Here is a 27,059-nt window from a genome sequence, read left to right on the forward strand (position 1 = left end):
TTTTTCTAAAGAGTGGGGTATGTTAGTTTAGCTATTTTGACTGGGACTATTTCTAAAAATGCACTGTAAAGCTGTCTGTATGTGAAAACTAAATGTAGAAATATTACCCAAAGGGCCTAAATTAAACACATTTGTTTGCTTAAATACATATTCAAAGGCCTACAAAATTCAAGTGTAGTATGTTCCCATGTTTTTTGTTAAAACATGAGTACATATCTGCCACTTTGTGCAATATTTTGATTTGTAGTAATTGATTCGTTTCCGTATAAGAAATACTCAGATTGGATGGGAATTATCTGCCTGTGGTTGGATGGTGGTGTGGTCCATTTATATAGACACACAGTGGATTGTTTGTTTACAATGTAATTTACATGTAAAATATGCATGAAATTTTGTGCTTTTTTGGCTGTGTTGGCGTTTCATAAACAAGGAGCAGGAGTGTCAGAGTAGAGCATGTTTGGATAGATGTAAGCGCTCACATCAGTTTCACTGATCACTCAGATTGGTGGTACAAATATAAAGCTATGCAAGTGCAGTTTTTGAGCAAAACTGGGGAACAATGTCACAAGGTAAAATGTGCAGGTATTAAAACAGGATTCCCTTCCTCCTTGCTGTTATTCTGCAGGACAATACACATGATGAATGAGTGAACCACATCTTAATCGCTTGAATTACAAAATAAGGTTAAGGTAGGATTTGTTACCCAAAAACATTGTTACTAAAATTAAACCATTATTGAACATTACATGAACAAGCTTATAAACTCGATTAAAATTTAATGGCTATTGCCTCTAAAATTCTCTTTTAGAACTTACAGGATATTAAAATGTTTTTTTTTTTTTACAGCACAAGGAACTCTTTTCCCAGCTCTATCTAAAGATAAAGCTCTAATCATTGGCTTTCAACGTGAGTGGTCTTAAGTACAGCTGCCTAATCTTGTCTCTTGTCAGGAAAAAGTTGAAACTGAGCCGCGGCGATATAGAGGGTTTTCACAGAGAGTTTGGCTTCCATATCATGGCGGATTAAATTGTCTCCAATATCCTTTAAAATAGACACTTGTAATCTCAGCTCTCGCACTTTTCCTGAGTGTGCATGTGGCTCCAAGCAAGCCATTTGCACCCCTGAAACTGGTCTAGAGGCTGATCTTGTCACAGGTTATGCGAGGGGGTTACGTGATGTGCATGGGGGGGAAGTCACCGTGGTATTCAGCACTTTCCCTAATACTCCAGGCGTCGGTTTGTTGAGTGTACACCCTCACGGAGGCATACATTCCTCACACAAATGTACATGGAGGCTCCAAGTAGAATGTGTGGCCTCTAACCCTCATACTTCCACGCCATAATTAAAGACAGACGGTGTATTATATGACAATGTGCAGTTGCTCTGATGGAGATGGAGTATGTCACAGGGGCAAGAGGACCTCTGGGACCAATCTGAAGTCAAAATAGACCTTTGAGATTAAGTGGGGGGTGGGGAGGGCTTCGAAAATGTCCCATCACTTGTGCAAGAATGTCACAGCTTGACATAATTTTTCTATTAAGGCTGCCGGCATCATTTTCCATAATGAGAAAATTCCTGTGAGCATGAGGGTTAAAAGCCGTCTCTCACCAGTCAGCCCTTCCCATAGCATGCTGAGCATTCCTATGGACTCGTATCATCTAGCTTTGAAGGTTTTGAATGACTTTCCCTGGTCAAGGATCAAGAATAACATGCCTGAAAGTTGTCAGCAACATACATTTTATGTAACTAAGTTGGAGGGGTCAGATGTACTCTCTACTCACTGGTATTCTGAAAATAAGGCTGATATTTCCAGAATACCAGCCTTATTTTCCTTTTAGTTCTAAGAATAAAACAAGGAAAATATCAGTTAAATGAAACAAAAAGAAGAAGGTGGGATGCATGACACTAATACTGGTTTCGACCAGTGTTAGTCATTTTTTAAGATATCTGTTTTGATCCAATAAATAAAACTGGGTTAATTGTTTCTGGAGGAAGGGGAAAGGAAGTTGGTCATGTGGTATTTTTGTGGTCATGTGATATTGACAGCACAGGATTTTTGGGGAGTTTAATTGAAGCAGAGAAGCAGTGGTGAAGTTAACGTTGTGGTCATTTTTCTTTTCAAGGTGTAGAAAAATATTTACAACAGAAAAAATGCCAATAAATATTGGTTATCGGCCATAACAACAATATTAATATCGGGTATATAGATTGGCTCAAATTTTTATATCAGTTTATCCCTAAATTTGATGTAACCTTTGCTTCGTAAGTGACAATGCCATGAACAAGTCCTTGATTCGTTCATGACTAAACAAATCAACAGGTGATGTCTGCTGTTGGTGTCTTCTCTGTAATTTGTGCCAATGCCGACAGTTTTGTGCAGCCGATTTTTAAACATTTGAATAGAAAAACCCCAAATGAAAAATGGCTCAAGTTTAAGTGGAAATTAAGCATTTGCTTGACATAGTGTTCTTTAGAAGAGCAACACCCCATCAGAGGCAGGAGTTGTCAAGTACACAGGTGAAACGGGGGACTTTTTGTTTCTCTGAAATTAAATTAGGCTAAACTTTTCTTATTTTAGGTCAGGATTACTTTAACATTGATGGAATGGGACCCAACTGTACATTGAAAAGGCAGCTTTAGTCATCCCAAATTGAACCATCATATGGGAACAAAAAATGGAAACATCCATGAAGTTGGTTTCAGTGTCTGTTGTCACAGTTTATATGCATATTCTTCACGTCTTGGTTGCATATTCAGAAGCTTTTCTTCAAACAGAATCCTTGTGAATCAAATCAGAAGATGTAAAATAAATACAATCCTTTCCACCAATGTCACTGTTAAGCTCTGTAAAGATCAAGAATAGCATAATTCAGATTATTTGTTTTCCATCCTTTTGAAGCAAACCCAGACAGCCTTTCCTCTTAAATTATATAATAAATAATCAGCTTATTTGTATTCAGATGGTCGGGCTGGGTTTTAAGGTTTCCACCATTACATTTAGGTTGCAAACCAAATAACCTTTTTGCAAATCATATCTTCATTTTCAGTGTTTCCAGGATTTCTAATCCTGTGAATGTTAGCATAACAAACAGAATGTTTGCTTTGTTATATACTTTAGAACTCACTTACTACATTAATGAAAAATCCATTGGTTACTGTTAGTGCTGAATTAATAATTCTCGCTTTATTTATTCTCTTATTTGGCAGGACAGCATAAGTGTCCGTTGCTATGCAAATGACTCTCAGCTATACTTATCTATGAAGCCAGATGGAACCAATCAGTTAGACTATATAGCGGGCGGGATGATTTTTAATATTCTGCCTCTAAATAAAGATAAAATTACAGTTATGTTCTTTGAGCTTAAATGCCTCAGACTAATGCAGTAGGTGTTTGTTTACTCAGGATGCCATTACCTTAGCCCTGCGATACGACTGGGAGAAACCTTGGAGTTATTTTTCACCAGTAAGTCTTTTAGTCTGCATAGAAAGCATCATTCTCCTAGGACTTCCTTCTTTCACCTTTTGTAACATTGCCAAAATTAGGAGCATCCTGTCTTGGAAGAATGCAGCAAAAAACTATTTTATTTATTTATTTATTTTCTTCAAGGCTGCTTCCTTATTATCGTGATGTGCTAAAGCTCCAGCTGATCCACAATGCTGCACTGTGGGTTCTGAAGTAGAGAGAAAGATTATATTGCTCCGATTTTAGATTATTTTCAGCGGTATCCTTTAAGTCATGTTCTGTGTTGGTTTCTTAGACTTTTATCAGTTTTCTGTTTTGTCTCCCAACACTTGGTGCTGGTTTTCTAACCTTAACGCCTGAATTGTGAAAACATAAGCAATGAAATGTGATAATTGGCATTACAAATATGCCAATTATCATAACCACAGATATACATTGGAGTAAGAGTTTATGGATTAGAGATATAAAGGTTTAAAAAAAGACACTAACAATGCAAGCCAAATCCTTCCTATGTTGGGTCACTTAAGGTTAGCTTCATTATCACAATGTGCATTATTATATATCTCAGTGGTCCCTTGACTCCTGCATGCCAGTGAGCATCATTAAAACTGGCAGCTGGGCGTTTTATCAGCTGTTGGGAAGACAAGGAGCCATTTTGAGGGCTTTGTCTCGTAGGGAAAATCGACGTGTGGCTTCTGTTAGGGGATAAAACCGAACAGAATAGTATTGGCACAAGAGAGTGTGGTTAAGTTCTGAGTCAGTCTGCAGATTTGAAGGATTAGAGGTAGAACAATGGGAATCTTTCAGGGACTAAGATAAGCATATTGTGAAAAGAGATGGGCAGCACCGGTGCCAGAAACTTTTTTTTTTTTCCTGTTTTTTTTTATCTGGACCAACAGATAAGAGACTAAGATACGGTCTTAGAAAATTGTGTGAAGTGAAAAATTAATTAAACACAGAACATGTAGAATCCCTCTGAAGAAGAAAATATCTAATTTAGACTAACAATCTGATCCAACATCAAAGCCACTGCTTCAGTCATTACAGTGAAGGCAATATTTTTTTTTCTTTATGTGCATTAGCTGTAAGTAACTCGAAAACAATGTCCAGGCTCTGGTAAATGAGCAGCAGCCCGTCGATCCTTCAGTGCACGGCACGCAGCAGGCAGTAAAACGCATCATCTGCGAGCCGCTACCTGGGAAAGGATATTTATTACCAGCGAGCTCTTCCTGGCACCGACTGCATTTCAGCGTCTTGGAAATTAACTGCGCTCAAGCCTACAGACTTGTTTTGACGCAATTTGTCATGCCAGCTTCATTTGCACCATTTAAAGTGGCAATTAGAACCTGGCTGCAAAGCTGCAAAAGCTAAGCCCTGGGGTAAGACGCTCAGATACAGTTCTTGACCTCCTTGCCGGCCGGAAACTCTGCCAGCGGCCTCATTCATGATCAAGAGCTTTGCGGCATTCTTTCTTCTGCACCCTGAAGGGCGCTCAACACGTTGGTCCTTTAGGGCTAATCCAGGGATGCATTTCTGCTTCATTACCATTTCAAAAATGCAGAATTACCTGTCAGGGCTCCATTGGGAGCCGGTGTTGCCAGCGCTCCCAAAGCCACAGTAACAAAGGGTGCTGCCTCTTAACACATAGATTGTCATTAAACGAAACTGGAGCTATTTGTAGGTTCATTAATTACACCCTTTCACACCCCACTTCCCTTTCGCTGGAACAAAGGGAAGGTGAACGAGGACTTCCATTTTTGCTGTACATCAATGTCAGATTACAGCCGTCCTGACTTCAGCTCACCTCCCTTGTGCTCTCCCTTTTGCCCTCGAGGTATGCGATTAATTATAATAAAGGGAATGGGGAAATAGTGACATTCACATCACTGTGTATTCTCTCACCCTAAACTTTGTGCAAAAGCCATGGCCATGAAATTGGAGGAAACAGCACTGACTTGTTATGATTGTCACACGTCTTATCCTGAGTTGGTGATTTCACGTCTGGTTTGGCGAGGGGAGGTCTGATGTGCCACTCAACGTCCATTTCTTCCAGACAGCTCAGCGTTCTGCTGCAATTAGCTCAGAGGGCGATGCCGGCCTTGACTCATCGTCCCGGTGCTGCTTAGCTCTAATGACTGACTGGAAAATATGCAGTTGTTTGTCTTTGAATGTGATACTTTTACCGTACATTAGGCCGTCCAGACAATAAAAGTAAAGCCGAAGCAAAATGGAAGAGGATGCCATTTCCTGCTTTTCATAAACAAGAGCTAATGAGCCACTGAGATCTGCAAATATTACTGTCTCAGCGTTGTTTGTGCTGAAAAAGTGAGAAATTGTTAATTGGCTTCTCAGTTAACAGTGTTTGCAGTGTGCAATTATTTCCCAAGATGTCCATGTACGAGCACATGACTCTTTAGACCAGTCTGTCATCTTTACTTAGGTTAAGAGAAGCATATAATTGCCTTGACTAATCTGTCGTATTCAAAATCCTGACTAAAATAATAACTCATAATATCCCCCTGTGTTAAAATCACCAATCAGCTTGCAAATCACAAAGCCAACAGGGCTAATGAAAATACATTGGACTGCATCCCACTACTGAATGAGACAAATTTTGATCTGTATCTTTCAGTGGACAGCTGCTAAATGTTCATCTGTATCGGCATGGCCCCCTTAATGGAAAGTGCTTCAGACATGGTTCCCATACAAGCAATCAAAATAGGCCTGTGTTCTGTCTGAAGCTTTTTATGGGTACTAAACAAAAAGCAGGCTTCAGAGGTCTCCGCTCTAAGTGCACTATGGAGGAGGTGCGGTGCTGGTGCAATACACTTGGGTTTGTCTAACTGATAACAACAGTGGTTTAATCTTTGATTTATGGTTTCATTAATTGGTGTGCCTTCTATATTTCCAACGCTGATAAACTTGTGAGATTTATCTTGATTAGTAAAGAGACAGATGTTCATTTAAAGGTCTTTTTCAAATCAGTACCAGGAATTAAACCTAGACTTGCAGGCTCTTCAGCAATTTTCAGCCACAAAACCTAAATTTTTTAAGGACTACTGATTTTTTTTGTCTCTTGATGTTTGGGGGGTGGAGAGGTTCCAATGGTGTGCCAACATTTTACTCACTAACAAACTCTTGGAGTATGCAGTTGGACTTTTTTAAAGTGTTAAATTCTAAAGTATGCATTTTCATAAGAAAACATCCCATCACATGTAATACCATTTATACAAAAAACACATTTAAAAACAGTCATTATTTCTGACCAATGTGCTGGACAATGAAAATAAAAGAGGGGAAGACAGGTTAAAAAAAATAAAAATAAAAAAAACATCTATAGATTAAAGCAAAAAAGAGAGAAAAGAACAGTATAGTAATGAATAAAATCACAAGAAAATCAAACGGTGTCATATGCCACCAAGTAAAAGTGAGTTTTAAAACAGGACTTAAAAACAGCAAGAGATGGAGCTCATTTCACAGCTTGGTTCATACAGCAAGATAATTATGGCGATTTTTGATCCAATCTTCCTCTTCCAACAGTCTTAAGGACGCCCCAATTATTGTGATGGCTCTAAAGATAATCTTATGAGATATTCCTGCCGTGTCTGGTGTGCTTAGAGTGATCTAGTCTGCTCAGAAGGATGTCAAGAACGCTTCAATCTCAAATCAGGGATATTCAACAAGTTAGATTGTCTAGGCCCCATTTCACGGCGTGTGTGGTGTTCCCCGAGGACAAACAAGAACACGGCCTGTTAAATGTGAAATGTAGCCAATCAGAAAGCAAGGTGACAGAACCCTCGAGGAGAATCCAAAATACTGGCGACAAAGCAGCCGCCACGATGCACCAGATGGTCCTTTGGATGCAGGAGAAATCTAGTCCATGAACTATGGCCATTGCTTCTTCCTTGTCGACCATGTTTGTTTTCTCTGAACTTTTATTTGATATTGAGAGGCTTTGTGAAATTTCCTCTCACATCATTAGCACAATTCAAAATGTTCACACCAGAAAGAAAGCAACCTTTTAAACATGGACGTTACGCAGAATGTGCTGCTTCAATTTCTCAGTACGTGGGAAAATGACAAAATCTCATAAAAATGACAAATCATAAATATTTTCATTAAAAAGAATAAATAAAAGTACATTTTAGATATTTCCAAATGTATTTTTAATGTGTGAAATATTTTTTCCATAAATGTCAGATGTTACTACTGATTAATGCACAAAGAGCTATTTTTGACATGTTTAAGTTATGAGCAAAATCTAACATCTTCGTAATGCCCAGAGATTTTTGTGTTTTACACAAGCAGCCTCAGAAATGACAATGTTTCTGTAGATAAAACATTGAACCTGTTTTGACATTTTGCAGCACATCATATTAGATTTAAATGTCCTGTACGGACAAGCTACTGAATGACAAAGGTACTGATCCACTCTCACAATTTAGTTTTGTCTTGACCCCAAAATCTCTACAAGACTAAAAGTCAACTGTTATCATCTGTGAGCTTAATTCTCATGAGAATGACAACCAGTTGCACAGCCATCCATATTTTATGCTTTTCTGCCAGATCAGGTTAAGCCACGGTTAAGAATAGATGCCAGACAGAGCTAATGTCTGTGCAGAGGGAACTGGAAGACGGGGCTGAATGAGGCAAAGGAAAACTGGCATGAAAATAAGGTACGACAACAATTAAAGAAAGAAGAGCCGCTGTATAAGCTCCTGATTCAGGTTTACCACTTTAAAATCAGAAGATTACAAAGAACCTACTTCAAAAACTCTGTTCTGGACAGCCCTCTCCTCCATCCGCTGCACTTTGCATACAAGAAGAGTCAGAGGTGGGAAATGTCGTCATTTACCTGCTGTGCAGTGCATGCTTTAACTGAGAAGGGGAGTGGTGCAGTGAGAACCGTTTTCTTTTATCTCCACAGTGCCTTCAACACTATCCACTCCCCCCTACTGAGAGACAAGCTCTGGAAAATGTAGGTGGACCAAAATCTGATTTCCTGGATAACAGATTGCCTTGTGACACTACAGTTTGTTAAAGCAAACTCAATTACCTCAGCTTATCTCTCGACTGAGCTTTAGTACCCTTTGTTGACCAGACTCGCCTGATCCTGGTGGCAGTAAACACCTTCCTTCTTTTCTTCAGACCTTTTGTCATATCCCCCCATCATCATGCCTGCTTGTTTCACTTGATGCTTCATGCTTTTAATCTGTGCATTGTTTTAGGATTCAGAAAACAAGTTCTTTGTACATTTTTGGACTTGATTGTTAGAAGTCCACTATTCATCGCCTCCCGTCCTGCTTCCTCTCACCAGATGTATATTGTACTTTGAGAGTCTAACCAACTTTTTAAGTCACTTTTACACTACATGTCACATTCAGCCAATAACCTACTGACAACCTTTTGCTTATCAGATTATTGCACTTCCTCTTATTAGCAATTACAATCCAGAGTTTTGCCATTTTTATGCTCATTTCTTCTCATTCAGTGTCAACCCGGGGGAAGAAGTCAACAGTCTGCACGCACACACAGCCACTTATAGAAAATGTAGAATTTTTATTCAACCTAACCTCCCTGTGTTTCGCCTGTGGGAGCATACAGGGGTCAAACAAGGAACCACAGCAATTAATAATTACAGTCCAATTCTGCAGGATATAGATCAGAAGGGCTGGAAAAATCTATAATTCTTAACTAAGGAAGAAAACTGAAAAATTAATGTTGATTTTTAAATACTAACATCAATTTTGAATATGAGTTGGTCTGTAACTGTGTTTTGTTGAAAGAAAAGGGAAAATAAATCTTTCCTGTGGTTGTACATTTGAGACTCATTATTAATGTGCATTCATTAATATTTAGTTAATTCTGTCTTTAGGTATTAATTAGACCATTAAGAAAACCTGAGCTAAAGGAAACAAACTACAAACGTGGATGTTTTGTTGATGTGAAGAATTCACAATCCTTGTTTTTTGAGTCCACATCTGTTCACATGTGTACAGAAGAGGATTAGGGCCACTGGAAAAAAGAAAAAGAAAAATCTGACTTTAATCTCAGAATTTTGAGAAAAAAGTCAGAACTGTTTTTTTTTTTTTTTTTCCTAGTGGCCCTAATCCTCTTCCGTACACATGCATGTTTCAGTAAACCTGGCAAATTCACACGGGATTTGAAGAAAACAAAGTATACTTATCTATTTCACTGGTGAATTTTCCAAGACCCCTATATTTCTTTGGCATATAAATATACATTACTACTTTAGGGTGTCTATTGGCAACATCAAATTAAAAGTCAGATTCACGCTGATTCCATTTCACATGGAGTTCACAGGCTGTTTCTATAATTAGTAGTGTCAAAATTGTGTAGCACAGTTATATGTAATCTCAGAATAACAAATGACCTGACCGGTATGTACATCTCCTGTAGACGGTCTCGCTTTGCCAACTGCCTCGCCATTACATCACCTGCCAGACATTCCCAACTTTGATCTTTGCTATCTGCCTCCCATCTTTTGAGAACACTGATTGAAGGTGATGGGGTGAATATTAGAGCCAGAAATTTCACTGTCCTCTGATATAATTGGTGGTCATTTTAATGTTGCCAGTAAAGGTGGCCTACCTCAAGCTTTGGATTATTCAACACCGACCTTTAATTTAAAACTGAGGACGATTTCTGAAAATGACTTTTATTTAATGGAAGGAATTTAATGACTATTGGATCAACGGCTCGGTCTCCAGTGCCTCGTCAAAGAATTCACAATCCTTGAATTTTCTCACGTTCTGGCACATTATAACCAAACATTTAGGTATATTCTATTTTAACTGTATGTGACGGATCAACACAGAGTAATGTAAAATTGTGACATGTCAGAAAACAACTCAGGTTTTCAAACTTTTTACTAATAAAAATCGAAAATAAAAGCATAACAATACAGTGCGTACTTATATTTAACCTCTTTTACTTTTTCATTGCCTCTAAATAAATCTGTGTGTGTGTGAGTCTTTTTTACATAAAAGACTCAATGAAGTTTGTAGCTGTTACTTGACAAAAAGTGCAAGGGGTTTGAATACTTTTGCAAGCCACTGTAAGTATTGAAAAAGGAGTTTAAGAAAGTGTGGGGAAATTGTTCTTACCTATTTAAAACGTATAAATAACTATGTAACAGTTCTTCTTCTGCCTCCTAAACAGATTCTTTCAACCATGGAGTTACAGGAGGAAAGAAAAGCACAGCTCATGCTTTAAAGACGCCGGCTGAGTCACAGTTTCGGTTGGCTTAATGAGGCCCAAACCAGGTCCATTTCTCTTGTCGCCTTTATCTGGCGAAATGTAAACATTACATCTCTGTTGATCACAACCGCTTTTTCCTCCCCCTTTTAATCTCCCACTAAACAACAACCGACCCTTCGAGGCTTTCCTCCGTTTGGAGGATTCAGATTTTTGTCTTGTCATCTAAAATGGAGATGTATGGGCTTGTGCCGCCAGCCTCGATTGAGGCTTGACGTGTTGCAGGGTCTCAGGTGTCAGGAGCCATTTCCCAGCCAGGGTCCCGACCAGAACAAGATTAGGTCCATTTATCTGATTTCAGATTGCTCTAAACCTATTTCAGCTGTCATTTACTCTGTGAGTGGGTCATTAGTCCTACATGTCTTTTGTTTTGTGCCACGCCTGTGGGCTGTGTGTGTGTGTGTGTGCGTGTGTGTGTGGCCTGTCGGTGTCTGCGATGGTCTGAACAGACTGAAAACGGCAGCACTGCACAAACACGTACAACAGAGCTAATTTGTCTGCCGTACTCTCACCAAGATGACGCAAATAAGAGACGTTAAATGCAGTAAGGGTTTTCTGTTTAACATCATCAGACTGTGCCTGAAGAACCTTTCCAAAACATCAGAACCGAGAATTTAGAATAATTTTGAACAGGGTAAAAATGTTAGATTTGTAGCCTTAAAGAAGCACTCCTGCTCCTTGGACTACGCTAGCGCAAGTATGTAAACCCACATCACGATGCTGTCACCACCAAACTGCACAATTTACTTAGAATGTACTTCAACTAAAACTTAATTCAAATTATGTGTGTTTATATTTCAATACTGTGTTTGATACAAGTTGAAAATGAACAAGGATTTCAGGGCCAGTCCCCCAGGGCGACGATCCAGCATCTCCAACACACCTGAATCAAATTAATGGTTCGTTAGCAATCCTCTGCAGGCCTGAATGACTTCCTGATGAGGTTATTTAGCTGTTTGATTCAGGTGTGCTTTGGGAAGAGATGCATATAAAAGTTGAACAATGGTACTCTTGAGGACTGGATGTTTGCATCCCTGATCTAAGGTTTAGTATTGAATTAATTCCTGCAATATAAACACCAGCAGTAAAAGAAAAAGAAATTTATATTTGAAGTAAAAATCTAAAGTTGTATCTCTTGGGAATGAGTTACATTGGAAAGCCATGAATAAAAGCACCCACAGCCCTGTCCACAGTGCTACAAGTCCATGTATGCTTGTGGTTAATTATAGCTACAGGTAGTCAGGGGTACACATTTCTAAGATTTGTTTGTAAACAAAAGGTTGAAAACCATTTATATCCCTCCCTATTAATAATAGAGAGCTTTTTGTTGCTGTGATTTGTCGAAATGGGATAAGTTCTAGGGGTATTGAAGCTGTCAAATTGCCATTACTTTTCCTAAACAGGGATAAAAGAGTTAGTGCACTCTTAGATAACAAGGCTCTAATAAAACCTTCCTCCCTTGTTTTTCACTTTTTGGTGATCAAACTCAAAAACAAAGTGTCGAGGAAAAATCTCTCCTAATAGAAGTCAGAGGAAACGGAAACAAACAATATTCTACTCGCTATTCTACCTCAGACTCTCTTAGAAACACAGCAAACTGAAAAGAGACCCCCGCACAACATAACAATATAATGCCTCACTTGCCACCTAAATGAAATGGTCTACGTTGGAAATCACATTGATTCTTTTTTCCTCTCGCTGTACTTGATTGTTCTGCAGTGAAATAAAATTTTCTGAGAAATGAAAGTGACGTGCCGTAGTGTTAGATTTTCTTGTACAAGAACAGTGACTGAGGCTTCAACAAATGAGTCTATATGGGTTTCCTTTCCCCCAAAGTGATATTGAACTCTTTTTGTTTTGTTTTTGTTGTTGTTTAATTCAGTCCCATTTTGTCAGGCTGGATTAGCCCTAAACTTGACGATGGGTTTCAATCCGGATCTAACTCAAAAGCGGCTGGTTAGCAGCTTTTGTTTTCAGGCTGTTTGCCTCTCATACACCCACAGCTGATGGGCGACGTTTTGATTAATCCGACAGGACTTTCTTGGTACGATCGTAGCAGGGATTCTCTGAGAAGATTATAAAATTATCAGCAAGTACCTTACGTTGTGATTTTCTCTGAAAAATGACCCCTGCTTTATATAAATAGTCTCAACAGTTGAATATTCTGCCAACAGGAGTTAGAGCAGAAACTAAAATACATCTGAAATGGTGTTGAGTTGATAAATATGGGCCACAGGCCATACTTGTTGAAATGATTAAACATGGCTGCAACTAAAAAAAACGTCAGTTTGATGAGGTAATTAGTCATTTTGGCTTTAACAGCTACATAGGATCCTGTCGGATATAAAGAACTTGTTTTTAATGGAAGGTCTAAAGCATCCACCATGATTATTAGCCCTCCTGCCAAAGATGTGTACCAAAGCCTCAAGGTGAAAGTTTTGTTATGGAGACTTGACCCCAAGAGGTCACTGACTTTGAGATTTGAATATTTTCTAACCTCTGTACATGGTAGCTGCACAAACTTGTTCAGCCCCTGCAGTCACTGTTCCAGCCATTATAAGCATGCAGTTATTGTTCTGTCTGTAGGGTTATTTACTTTTTTTTCTAGTCAACTAAATTATTAACAGCTTATATCAAAGTAGATTAAACATTCTAGTCCTGAAGCTGTAGTTCTCTTGCAGGGCTTCCCTTTCTTTTGCTACATTCAATCTTATCTTCTATCTTTAACATGCCTCACAGTGGATGTGTTGTGTTTGTGGTGATGTGCAGTGTTTGATTTCCACAAAACTTGTCTAATGGCCAAAAAAAGCTCCATTTCAGCTTCGTCAGAACAAAGAACTTTTTTTTTTCCGATCATGGAGTCTCCCACATGCCTTTTGGCAAAATCTAGGCAAGTCTTTTTTTTATTATTTTTTTCAACAGTGGCTTTCTTAGTCCCAGCGTCCAATAAACATTTGACTGAAGAATCCGGGCAACAGTTGGTGGCCTCTCTCACTGGTTTCCTTCTTGCTTAGTCATTCAGTTTGTGAGGATGGCCTGATCTGGTCAGATTTTACACATTCCTTCCATTTCTTGATGATGGATTTAACTGAACTCCAGGGGATGTTCATTGCCTTAGAGATGTTTTTTTTTTCCTGTATCCATCCCCTGACATATACATTTCAATAGCCTTTTCTCTGATTTGTCTTCATGTTGTCATGGTAGCAAGGACCACTGAATAAACCGGTGAATGGATATCCTCATTCCACTAATTGTGAGAATATTAGCACCAGTTTGCTGGACCTCTGTTGAATTAGGTCACTCACTTTAAAGGGATTGAATATTTCTGCACTTATTTTGTGTTGCATTTTTATTTGTGCTTTTGTAGAAATCAGTTTTCACTGAGACAATAACTGTTTCTTTATATGTTGATATGGACTGATTTGTAACGGCTGCAAAAGTGGGTGAATACTTTTTATAGGCACCATAAAGCACCAGATTACTTTTTCATCTGACTAATTTCAAATATACATGTGTAATCAACATCAAATATCAGACGGTTTTCAGAAAATCTCTGATCTCGACTTGGATCAGCTATGAATACACAGAATCCCGATTGGATCCCTGTTGAATGAAAAAATAAAATGTCTAAACTGGTTTTGATCCATAATGAGGACATGATGTATTGTTTTTGGACTGTGAGTAGATGGAAAGCTCCTTATTATTCTTAACTGACTGCCAATACCGGTTCCTGTCAATTAGTGCCATGGTTGATTGTTTCGTTTGTTGTATTAGCTGTAAGATGAAAAATAATAATTTAGTGAAGTAGTTTACACCCTGATTTAAGTTGAGAAAGAGTAGACTGTAGTGAAATCCAAACATGTGGCACATTATGCTGTACTTCCTCTGTAAACTTGGTCATTTAAAGTCGTGTCTGACTGTCTTTGAGGTTCATATTGTTCTCCTCTCCTGTTCATCCCCTAGTTTAGGGATCACTGTGACAGAATAAGTGTTTGTCGTTAGAGAATTGTATGTGTGTCAGTCTGATTTCATGGTGATTCTGCTTACTGTCCTGCTGTGAGTAGATGTCATTTCCTTAAATAGAAGCAGCTCATTTGGGGGAGACGGAGGTCCCTGAGCTTGCCAAAAGCCTTAGGGGTGCATTTCTCATTTTCATTTTTGATGATCCTTCAAAGGACAACTCTGTTATGACTTTTTAAACTAAACTTTTATAGCTGTAAGAAAACTATCTTGTTTGTTCCTTTTTAAGTCGTAGTCATAGTGCTTTGCAAATATATTTATGAAACTTTACATTTTGTCCACAACCATAAACTTATATGTGTTTTATTGGGAATATGTGATAGACCAACACAAAGTAATGTAAAAAGAAAATTAAACATTTAAATGCATAGATTTAAGACATTTTTCAGCCACATTTACTCTGTGACCTCTAAATAAACTCTCTTGCAAAAATGTACCTGCAGCGGTCATCCAGATAGTAAAAGCCAGTCTATCCTTATGTCATTTAATCTCAGTACAGAGTTTGATTAATAAACGGCATGCATGCGGTTCAGTTTCCAACTTGGAGAGCTCTGGTGGCTTTCCCCAGAGTCAAGTCCCCTTCCTCCAGCAGCCTGATGGATTCCTCCACTTCGTGGTGTTGCATCATTAAAAATCCTCTCCCCAAACCAGTTCTTTAACTCCCAGTAAATAAATAAGACAGTTAAAGATTTAAACCAACTGCTTACCAAGTGTGTGCATCCACATCAGCAAAAATCTTCAACCAATAATTCAGAAAAAGTGAAATTATAAATACATGTGCCGGTGTGAATGAAAATATTTAGATAAATACCAACACTGACAAATGGCTTGAGGAACCTCCAGAATGCAAAACCCTGTGTGTGGCGGAGACTTACCACTGTGATGATCGAAGGTCGGTAGGAGGAAAACGCAGGACAATCTTAAAGGACAACCTGTTGGACACAAAAACTTTGGTAGGGCTGCAACTACCGATTAGTAATCAATTATTCTATTTATTATTCATTCATGCATTCTGCAGATTTTCATTTAACCACTTAAGTTTCTGTTATACATTATTAAAAATCCTCCAACTATTAAATTTTAAAAACGGACAATACACATTTTATTTAATCTTTAGTGTACAGGATGCATCTGCAGCTAAATAAATATCCTTCTAACATCAACATGAATTATATATTTCCTTCTCTGCTCGACTTAACATTAATAATTGTAAAACAATCTGTTGATGATTTTTTTTTTTTGATTAACTGATTAATTGGAAAGCAATTACTGCTTGATAGTTGTTTTTTTTTCCTTTTTACAGAATTTGAACCAAGTGAAGTTAAAGCTATGACATTTGAGGAGTTTAGGTAGAACATGTATGCAAACTTTTTATTGGTCATAAATGCAAATTGTATATATTTTTTGTAGAGTTTTTACTCAACTGCTGCTCCGAGCCTGTTATTCATTTAGCAAATGGCCTATTGTGGGGTCTGTATATGCCAATTAATGATTAATAAATAACTAAATCATGTTGATGTTTTTTGGCAAAGAAGAAAAGACAGAAGTTTCAGAGATGCACCTGAAACTGTGTGTACTTTTAAAGATGCTCGCCTCATTTTCCTCCGTCTTCAGTAAGCCGGTGCTCCTTCTCTGAGGACACATTGCGCACTACGTCTCTCCCTCTTTGTTCTCATCTGCATACCGCTCCGTTGTTTCAGTGTCCAGCTCTGTGTACGCCCCCTCCAGGAGCCCTTGATGCTTCCTTGTAATGAGGACATTCTTACTGTTGGAAGGTTAATGGTAGACAGAGAGGTATCTGACAAATCCAAAACCTCGTGACTCCTCAGGCAATTTCACATAGAATGGGTCTCTCTTTTTTCCTGCACTGGAAGGAGAGTCCATTCACTGTGTGAATGAGTCAGGTAAATCCAATTCCAAAAGGCAATGGGATTTGGGATGGAGAGCAAATTGCACCAAGGTGATGCCGGACTGGTCAAGAGACTCTTGAGGAAAGAGAGGGGGGGGGGGGGGGGCAGCTCGTTCTGACACAATAGAGGACATTGGTGTTATCTTTGCTGTTAGTCGTGTTTTTATAATTGATTTCCCCCTCTAGCACAATAGCTGGGCAATAATGAAAAGTCTGTCATTCCTGTTCTTTTGTGTTGTGCGTTGATGAGGTCATTGGCTCAAGGTGGCCAAAGCTACAAACTGTGTGGTCCGCTCATAGGGTCATCAAAAGGTTGAGGACCGATAAGGAATCTAAATTCTGTGAATCGAGCCATACAGTAAGTTTAGGAGAGCCAATCACGTTCATTAGATTATAGTCTAATCCCCATCCCTGTAGGATAAGATTCTTCTTTGGCTCATCTAAGAGGTCGATCAAGAATCCTTTAAAGGTCCTTGAAGAAAGCAGCTAAACGTATGTGTAAAGATGAGACTTAAAAGGATCTGATCACCATAACAGATTGTGGTCATGATCTTTGCACAGGCACATTTGCTGGACGCCAATATTTGGGTTTGTCTGCAAAGTTGTGTTAATTGCGCTCCAATCCACTCAAACTGACTCGAATATGAACATCAGCTAAACGTCTGAAGCCCATTAGGTGACGCCTGGTGTCATTAGTGAGGTTAAAAATGAAGCTGCTGCATCGCTGCAGTATCATCACTCTAACACCTGAATCAGGGGAATAATGATAAACTGCAGCTTGAGTCAGGAAGCAACGGGTCGTTAAAGATTTCATTGTTAACCGCATCACAGTTTATCTTAGAGAAAACATTAGAAACCGCCTGCTTAGCATACTGATGAATTTAAACAGAATATAAAACATGCTATTCTATAGACAACAAATAGTGAATGTTTCATTTTCAGCTTCCCAATGGACTGCTGCTGATTTTCATCTGTAATCACCTTATAAAGACATATGATGTTAGCAGCCATTTTGACAGTCTGCCATATGAAACACCCTATTTTATCACATGTCAAAACACTTCAGGTTTTCCATACATTCTATGAATTTGACAAACTAAGCATGAAAAAGATTTTGACTACAAAAGAGGAATTTAAGATGATTTTATGTCTTTTAAAACTTGTTTTATTTGACAGAAAACGTATGTGAATATGCTTATTTTGCATTTAGATTATAATTCTGGGAATTTACGGCTTTGTTTTGACTGTTTTGTGCCGTTTTCTTTTTAAACCATTACATCTTTGGGTTATTACGCTATTGAGGCATCTATTTCTGAGGCAGTTCCAAACTTATAACCTTCTACTATCTCTCCATATACAAAATCCTGAATGTAAAACCTTTTGGATTTTAGTGAAAACCTGTAGTTTTGCTCAAATTTGAAACCATTTTAATCCTTCATCCATTGAAATTTCTGTGCAGTCAATGTTTAAAACAAACACATGCATATTTAGCGATGCTTTGAAGAGAAGACTTCCTACCCTATCGCACTGTTTATGTTGCATTTCAAGGGTATAGTCAGCTAACACAGACTCACTGATTTATTTTTTTATACATATGCTGTTATTGCTAAATGTTCTTGAACTTGAGTAAAAAAAACATATACTAACAGATTTATCCAGTTTTTGCTTTTTTGTCACACTTACGTGTTTTCAAACTAATTGGGATGTCACAGATAACCTGCATTACTACAAAAAGCGGATTTTAGATCATTTCTGTTCAGGGGAAAAGCTATCCCAACCAACCTGGGCCAATATAAAAAACCAATTACCCCCTGAACCTAAAACCCAGTTGTCACCTTCAGTGACAACAAGAGTTAATCATATGCGCTAACCAGCAGTGAGTCTTTGTACGTCTCTTTGGAGGAATTTGTCCCTCTCTTTGCAGAATTGTTTTAAAGCATGACGCATTGGAGATATTTTGAGCAAAGTAATATTTTTAGGTTCACACCAAAGCATTGAGTTTGGTAACTTTTGGGCAATGTGGGCAGGAGATAAATCCTCTTGAAAAATGACATTTTGTTTGATTCATATTGTTGGGCTACTGTCCCACTCTTTATTCCCCTAATGTTGAAATTTATTTCACAATTTTGAAATTGTTGCCTTATATAATCTGTTCAGCTTAGCATAACTTTGTCCCCATCCACAGATTTTGTGGCAACTTCCAAACTAAGGACAGAAAAAAAAGTAACTTTAAAACTTTGTCATAAAATAAGGGATTTTTCTGCAAGTAAAGTAACGAGTTTAAGATCATTTAACTAAACTGGTATGAAAACATCTGTTATACCCCAGGCCACCAATTAGTGACCCAAACTTTTTTAAAATGTCAGTGGAATATTTTGTGCTTAAACAATATGATACGACTTTACTGATTTGCAATTATATTAGCAAAAACATTTCTCATTCAATTGTGGAAAACAAAATCCTGGCACAATGTCTCCTTTAAAATGTGCTTGCATCTGCAGTGTTGTAGCAACTACAGTCGATTCCTGGATTTGTGAGTGATTAAAACATCCTGCATAGTTGCAGTTTACAGAGATTTTGTTTAAACCCAGGCGAAAACAATGACTAAGCAACATATTATGCCATTTGTTTTGAGTCAGAGGGAAATATCAATGCCAAAATGTCTAACGGCAGAAAAACACAGTAGCATTGTTTTGCACCTGTGTTATCTCACTTCATGTTCACCTCTGGAGCCTCAAATCAGTGACATGTCACTGTGATTATCAGTGGAGCGCAATGATTGTGGCAGAACCAATACAGCATGACACATTTGTGCTGCACACTTTTCCATCAGATGAACTGAGCCAATCTATGGATATCTGCAGAACTTGTAGATGAAAAACTTTCCCTTCTGCCTTGCTGGATCCACTCATGACATAAAATCACCACAAAGATGAAAAACGACAGAGTCTAGATTTGATGAAATGGAGATTTTTAATCAGCAGTCAGGCCCTGTGCTTCGTACGAAGAAGCTTGGGATGCAGGGAAAAGACAAGCTTTCCTTGAGGTTTATATCTCTTTCTTGCCCTAATCTCTGCACATAATCACTCCACCCGCTGCGCAACAGCACATCCAACAACACTGTACATGAAAAACGAGGAGGTAAAACCATCATGACAGCTTGCAGCTCACTTGTGTGCACAGACGCCCCGTACACCCGGGTAGGCATGAACATTCACATATTCATCTCTTTCTCAGTGTGGCTCGCATCCTTCTTTTAAACCAACACAAGCTCACAGAGCACAAATGTTGCTGAAGCAAAAGAGCAAATCGCTCTTTGTTGACTGGCTGGTGAAGCTCATTTGAATTCTGTTACACATGTAGCATAATGATACAGTTGAATTTAGCTGACGACTGCTGTTTGGGCTCAGCGTTCAGGAACACTTCTCTTCCTTCAGCTTTACACCCACTTCCTTAAGGAGGTCAATTCTTTGCTTCTTATTTTTGATTTTAATGGAGGGATTGGATGCAAACTGCTGTGCTGCACTTTTGATTGACTTGTCAAAAGCATTTCATGCTGCAGATCATGATATCTTATGTCAGGTTTTCAGAAATGGTCCTTTCAGACTAAGCAATCCACTGGTTTTCAAATCATCTGTTGGGACGGATGCAGTTTCCTTCCATCATATGCCTGCATTTGGAGGCTATAGGTGTCCCTCGAGGCTGTGTATTGAGTTCAACAAATTTATAATTTTGGATGAATTATTCCATCTGTTTTGCACACCTAGTTAATCCTCTCATGTTAGCTGCCTCCTATAGCCAAAGGAAAAGGATACAACCCACTGGTATTTCCAGCACGATTACTAATTTTGAGAGACGGGCAACAGGCCGATGTTTGCATTTGAAACCGATCTTGTACATCTTGCACAAGATGTATAAGGTACCTTAGATAGTTGTTCCTGATTTTAGTGTTTTAATATCGGCTTCTGCTGCTTTTATTTATAACCTTAGGTTCATGTATTTTATTGCCTGCAGTCAGTTCCAGCAGCCATATCTTGTTTGTTTTATAACAGGTTTCTTTTAAAATGGAGTGAAATAAAAACTAAAATTCTTTGTTTTTAAGCTAATAGATGGTGGGCTGGTGTTGCTATGCAGCATGTCTTCGTTTATAACTGCCTTGATTAATTGTGGAAGGGTATTAGTCTTGTAGAAACAGAGCTTGTGTAATTAACTATCCACTCAGGCTCTGCCTAGAAATTAATAACTGTGATGTTTAATCAAGATTTACATCAAACGGCATGAATGCTGTATGAATATTTGCTCGTACTGTGCCCTATCGGTTCGATTATAGACTGCCCTATCTATTATTTGTCTTAAGTCCCCACAGTGATGTTACTAAAAATTATGGAAATAAGCCAAACTTGATCAGTTATATGTGCTATCAGCACCTGCCTCTGAGGTTACCAGTTCTTAAATTAATTGAACAGTAATTAACAGTAAAGTTGAGATCCTGAGAGAAAGTGAACTTGAAAGGCAAATCTAAACTAATGAGGTTCTGCTTTGAAGTAATGAACTCTCTGGGTTTAGGGTAATCAGAGGCCTCTGGGCTTTATTCACTTTATCTAGGAGAAAGACAGAACTGTAAAATATGTGGAGGGACGCAATCTAGTTCTCCTCTGTTTCTTGAGAACCTTAAGTTGAAAGCTCAGTCTTTCACCTAGACGTTGTAAGAACATTTGGTTCTGCAGAGGGATGTGCTATTCTAAAAGCCCATTTTAAAATTAAACAAAAGCTAAGATTTTAAGCTTTTTTTCTACTTTTCTCAGGCAACTCTGAGTAGAAATGTGTGAAAAATCATTAGCAGCCTTTATTTTGCCTGTTTACTGTCAATGTTGCAGGCTCAAGATGTTTTTTTTTTTTTTGTCTTCATAGCTTGAATCGTTTTGAATGTAGGTCCATTTCATTCAGATAACTTCTGAGAATTAATTTCTTATCTTTATAAATATAAAGTAATTAGCTAACACTCCACCATGTCTTTCTCCTGTTGCCCATTCCTGTTTGTGGTTTTCATAGGCAGCATCTCAAAGCATTAGGGTCAAGGTGTAGTTCACAAATGAGCAGTTTGAGGTTGGAGCCACGGAAACAGGTGAGATCTTGTTGACGAGTAATTCCAGAAAATAGGGCGGAAGATGGAACAGCAGATTGGGGCTTCATCTGGATTAATGCTGGTGTTACTCCGGTCTGTTTTGCTGAACAAAGAAATGGGATGGTGAGGCGCTGCCCTCTCAGATGTGGAGGAGGGGTCAAAATCTAAATATTCTATGTAAAAATGCTTGCATACCTCCTAAACAACTGGCTGATGTGTACATATAGTTGGAATAGAGAACAATTATTTACCACTTTGGTATTACTTGTCCAGTCATGCACTCCTGTAATCTCCTAGTTCAACACTCATATTTCATTTAATTCTTTAATTAAATCTACAAGTGAAGGATATAAAACTTAAATGGACAAACTAAACTGTTTTTCAGAGACCTCCCTACGCTTTAATCAAAGGCTTTAAACAAACCAAATAGCTTTTACCTGCAGGTCAAAGCAAGATGTTGACTCTTATTAATGAAAGAAGTTGATTTCTTTTTTATTTATTTATTTTAAGTCTTTATGCAGGCTTATATCTCAGCTGGTGAGCGATCTCCTGTTATTCCACCTTGGGCAACATCATCTTTTTAACAATGTTGTATGTGCCCTTATATGTGTAACATATTTCACTAAATAGTCTCGGCATTATCCTGTTTTGCAAGAGATAAATACAGCTGCGCTAGAATTATACTTAAAACAATTAGATGTAGCTGTGTAAAAAAAAAAAAAAAAAAAATCAAAAATAAACAATTTAATAAATGTTAATTTGATGCAGCCAGATCCATCGGTAATGCTAAACCGATATTAAACTTTTTTTACGTATCCCTCCTACTAGAGGTAAAATTTTGAATATAAATAATTGCGTGGCAGAAATGCATATGTTGTTGCCAGCACACATTTCTACAAAGCCTTACTCCCACCAGCAGCCCGTCCAGCTGACTTTTTCTGCACCACAGAGGAGAATGAGGCAGCCGTGGTTATTATAGCTATGCTGTCATTAATATCAGGTTTACTTTCTCAGCCATCCAGAGCTGCTGCTGCTTAGTCATTGATGGTGGGGGTCATTACATCTAGCTGTCTCTTGTCTACCTGTCTCTGCCTCCACAGGACACTAACAAACCCAGCTGCCTCCTGTGAACCAACCAGCACAGGAGCACCCAAATAGAAAATTGGTGTGTTGCCAGTCAATTCGTCTACTAACACGGGTCCAGAGAGCATGGAAAATAGTTCCCTCACCACTATAGCACATAAATAATCATTATTAAGACTTTCTGCCAGTGGGAGCGTAGACATTTTGGGTTATTAGTTCTTGTTATAATAAGAACAATGTCAGCATGTTACAGGGATAAATAGATTCCAGTTTCTAATCACATACTTATTGAAAATTATATATAAAATTGTATGCATTTTTGGAACAAATTGAAATCGATCATTGCATGTTTAACCAACATCCAGAAGCTTTTGCCTCGTCTGAGCCAAAACTTACTGAAAACGACAGAAAGAAACGGTAGAATAACCAGCAGTCTGATGAATCCAAATTTGAAATTCAAATGCTAAGAGCATTCTCTGAATGAATATCCAGCTTGTTACCGGCACATATGTCTAGAAACATAGAGGTAATAGTGCATTAGTGCAAATGGCAACAGGATTTTGTGCAGTGGTTAAGTCAACATGTCTGTTGAATAATTATGTAAAAATGTTAGAATTTTTTTCAGTCAGATGTTGCTGATGTATTATAAAATGACTCATTTTATAAAATGACTCATTTTATAAAATGATTCATTTTATAATACCCACAGGTCTTTTAGCCAAATTCATATGTTTCACTTCTAGTTTACTGCTTACTATAAAGTTGCTGAGCAACTTATTTTCTGCTGCCAATGCATTTATTCCAATATATACTTGTTTTCTTCTCATCTTACTTTAGTAAACAGTCTTAGTTTTTTTGTTTTTTTTGTTGTTGTTTTTTTGATATGGTTTTGAAGGAGTCAAATTAAATGCCAAGATTGTGGATGAGTGGTGATGGAAATAGGGCGGTAGTGTCTATGGACAAAAAGAAATATTCAGTGGACTTAGTGATGTTTTTGGAACCAATGATTTCAGGTTCATCATACTTCAGTTTAAAGTTTTGCTTCATCCAGGTTTTTATTACAGTGCGACTGTGGGTGGGGTGATTTCCGAAGCTGAATGTCATCAGCTTGGCAATAAAAATGGAGAATCTGGCGGTGCCTCGGGGAGGGGGGGGACGCCGCCTTGTGACGAGGCTGGGGGCAGTTATGGAGAAGCACTTATTGATGCAGATGAACTGTTGATGGTGAGGTATGACTTCAACCAGGCTACAACAGAGTCAGTGTTATAGAGGCAGGAGATAACATTGGAGTGGCTGATGGTATCGAATGCTGCAGTGGGGTCCAGGAGGATGACGATGCTGAATTGGCTAAGAGTCCGAGGAAAAGAGGAGACTTTGAGGAGAGTTTCTGTGCAGTGGTGAGTGTGGAAGCTGGACTGAAATGGTTTGGACAAACTGTTAGAGTTAAGATGGGTTTTGAGTTGGGCAGGCACAACATATTCGAGAATGTTGGACATAAAAGGAAGGTTGGATATTGACCTGAAGTTTGTGAGATTCCCAGGATAAAGACTGGGTTTCTTTAGAGCTGGACTGGGCCAGTTTGAGAGATTGTGGGACAGAACCAGAGGTGAGAGAGTTGGAAGATGGTGAGTAATGAAAACAGAAGTTCAGAAAGGTCAACTGAAGAAGTTGAAGTAAGGGTGGACTTGGCGAGTGGTTGAGTAGAGCTGGTGGAAAATGATTCAGTTGGGATTCCTGGAGGGAGAGAAAGAGCTGTATTTGGTGTTGACTTTGGAATAAAAAGGTTTCACATTTGTTAAGGGTAAAGGATAATAAGGCATTGTCAGGGGGGCTGAGGAGTTTATTACTGAACTGGGCTGTTTTTAGTACAGCTTCATATTGCTGAAGGTAACCTGTGTGGGCTTTCAGACCGAGAGCAAAACCAGACTTTTGTGCAGTCTCTCAAACTGATGTTTTTAGGATTTCATTTTACAAAGTTCTGGAGTGTACCAAGGAGTTGTGGGAGTGAATAAAGCTGTTTTATTTTGAGCAGGAGCTGGTGTGTCAAGAAAGAAGGAAAGATTGTTGTTGTAATGATCATGTTGACATTTTCAGCCATAATAATAATAATCATATATACACAAACTCCCAGTGGGCTAGGTGAGGCAGCTCCTACAGTAAATCAGTGCAGGTGTAGCATCTTTATGACCCGGAGACAGATTGCATAGACTTGTGGTTTGCCGAGGAAGGCAGGGAGCAATATTAGTCTCTATGCCCTTACGTCACCAGTCATAACATTCGCCATTACTTTCCTTGCAAGATTCAATCAAGAGCACACAAAGCCATGCTTCGCACACAAATGAAAGGCAAGTGCTCTTTGCCAGGCATTCTGCAGAGCGAATTGCATATAGAGTGACTCTGAGATAGCATTGTTTCTGGCTGCCATAAAAAAAATCTATTTAGGGCAAATCTAATCTTCATAATCTTTCCCCTCAGAGGTGGTGAACGGTGATGGGAAAGATTTCCATCCAGGTCCTGGGTGACTGGTTGGAAACATGAAGGCCTTGAGGATGTAGGAAATTGCCAGAAGCAGAGGATATTAAACTTCAATTTAGGAACACTGACAAGCAACGAACTGTTGACTTATTTAGGCACGCTGTCAACTAAATCATCCTTAACCACTGGACATACGGTGCCTGTGAAAGGTATTTTTCACGATCCCCTTTAGAGATTTCTTCTGTGTTGCTTTTTGGACATATGTAAAAGCTTCAGATTATTAAAGAAATGGTAACTAAAGTTAATTCAATAGTTTTTAAATTAGGATTTAATTTAATATTGGAAAAAAGCTTTGAAAAAGCTTGACCCTAAATGAAAAAGTAAGCACCCTCTCAAACTGGTAACTCATTGTGCCATCTGTATGGTGTTATGAAAAACATGAGCAATATGTCTTATTTATCCCTATGGGGGAATTTTGGTCAGCTCTTCCTTGCAGAATTGTTTTCAGTCACTTACATTTGAGGATTTTTCAACATGAACAGCCTCAGTTATTTATTCTGACACAGAGTTGCTGGTGTGTTTCAGATCATTGTCCTGCTGCAAAACCAAAGTGTGCTTTAGCTTTTCATCACAATGTGATATCCAGGCTTTCCTCCTCAGCGTTTTTTGCAAGAGAGCAGAATCTATGGTTCCATCAGTTCATGGTACAGATACAACGGTGGAGAAGCAACGCAGCCTCATACTTTCACACTACCACCACCATGTCTGTGGATAAAATGTTCTTTTACAGAAATGCCATGTTAGTTGGAGCTGGATATAACTGTCTCATTAGCCCACAAAATATTTTCCCAAAAGTCTTGTGGATAGTCGAAATGTTTTTGTTTTTAGAAGATGTCAGACTGGTCTTTTTGATCAGCAGCGCTTTTCACTTGGAACTCTCTTTCTTGTCCAACACAGGTCATGGCAATGAACCAAATGTTTTTGTTCTTTTGTCACCTGCTTGTTGAGTCCTCTATGGACTCCTGGATTAATTTCCAGCTGGTCTCTTTTGGGAAGGTTCACCACTGTTCCTTGTTTTTCTCCATTTGTGGAGAAAAGTTCTCACCGTGGTTCACTGGAGTCTCAGAACCTTCAGCACTTTCCAGACTCAAACGAAGCCACTGATATTTATGCATATGCTGCTTGTTGAGAGTTTTTAACCCACTTTGAGCTGTAGAACAGGTTCTGTTTAAAGGATAACTATTTAAAAGAGGAATTTTAAACTAATACAGAGTGAAAGAAAATCATACAATATGCTTATAATATATGTTTTTTAGTATAATAACATAATTTCTAATGTTGATTCTTCTTCAATACTCATTACCAATAAAACAGAGTCACAGTGCAAGTCATGAATCCAGGGTGATGGAGGACGGTAACTCCACCCCAAAGAAATCGCCTCATTTCACCATTCATTGACCAAAATCCTAAAAACAAAATGTTTACGTTTTAGGTAGGAGAAACTGGTTTCTGGAATGCTTTGTGGAAGCTTTTCACCAAACAATTTTCATTAAAAATGTTCATATTTTGATGTGACTTTAGTTTTCCTTTAAGAGATTTCTTGATTCTACAAGTTTAACTATAATTAAATCTGAATGTGGCTTGTGAAACTGAATTGGAAAAATGTAACAGTTAACCACAATTAATTTGTTGCTTAACAGCAGGAG

General features: G+C 38.4%; 1 long non-coding RNA gene across 2 annotated transcripts in view; it reads left to right on the forward strand.

The window, feature by feature from the left end:
• Nucleotides 1-27,059, forward strand: part of LOC106948701 (uncharacterized) — a 78,586-nt gene that overhangs the window by 50,781 nt on the left and 746 nt on the right. The window contains exon 5 of one of the 2 annotated variants that reach the window (XR_001425227.1): nucleotides 8,391-8,451. The exons of the other annotated variant lie outside the window; for it this stretch is intronic. This is a non-coding gene — a long non-coding RNA (uncharacterized LOC106948701). Of the gene's footprint in view, nucleotides 1-8,390; nucleotides 8,452-27,059 lie in introns of those variants that run through there. 2 annotated transcript variants of the gene reach the window in all.

This window comes from Poecilia latipinna, unplaced genomic scaffold, assembly GCF_001443285.1.
Source record: "Poecilia latipinna isolate Pla-1442-1.1 unplaced genomic scaffold, P_latipinna-1.0 Scaffold302, whole genome shotgun sequence".
Taxonomy (NCBI): Eukaryota; Metazoa; Chordata; class Actinopteri; order Cyprinodontiformes; family Poeciliidae; genus Poecilia; species Poecilia latipinna.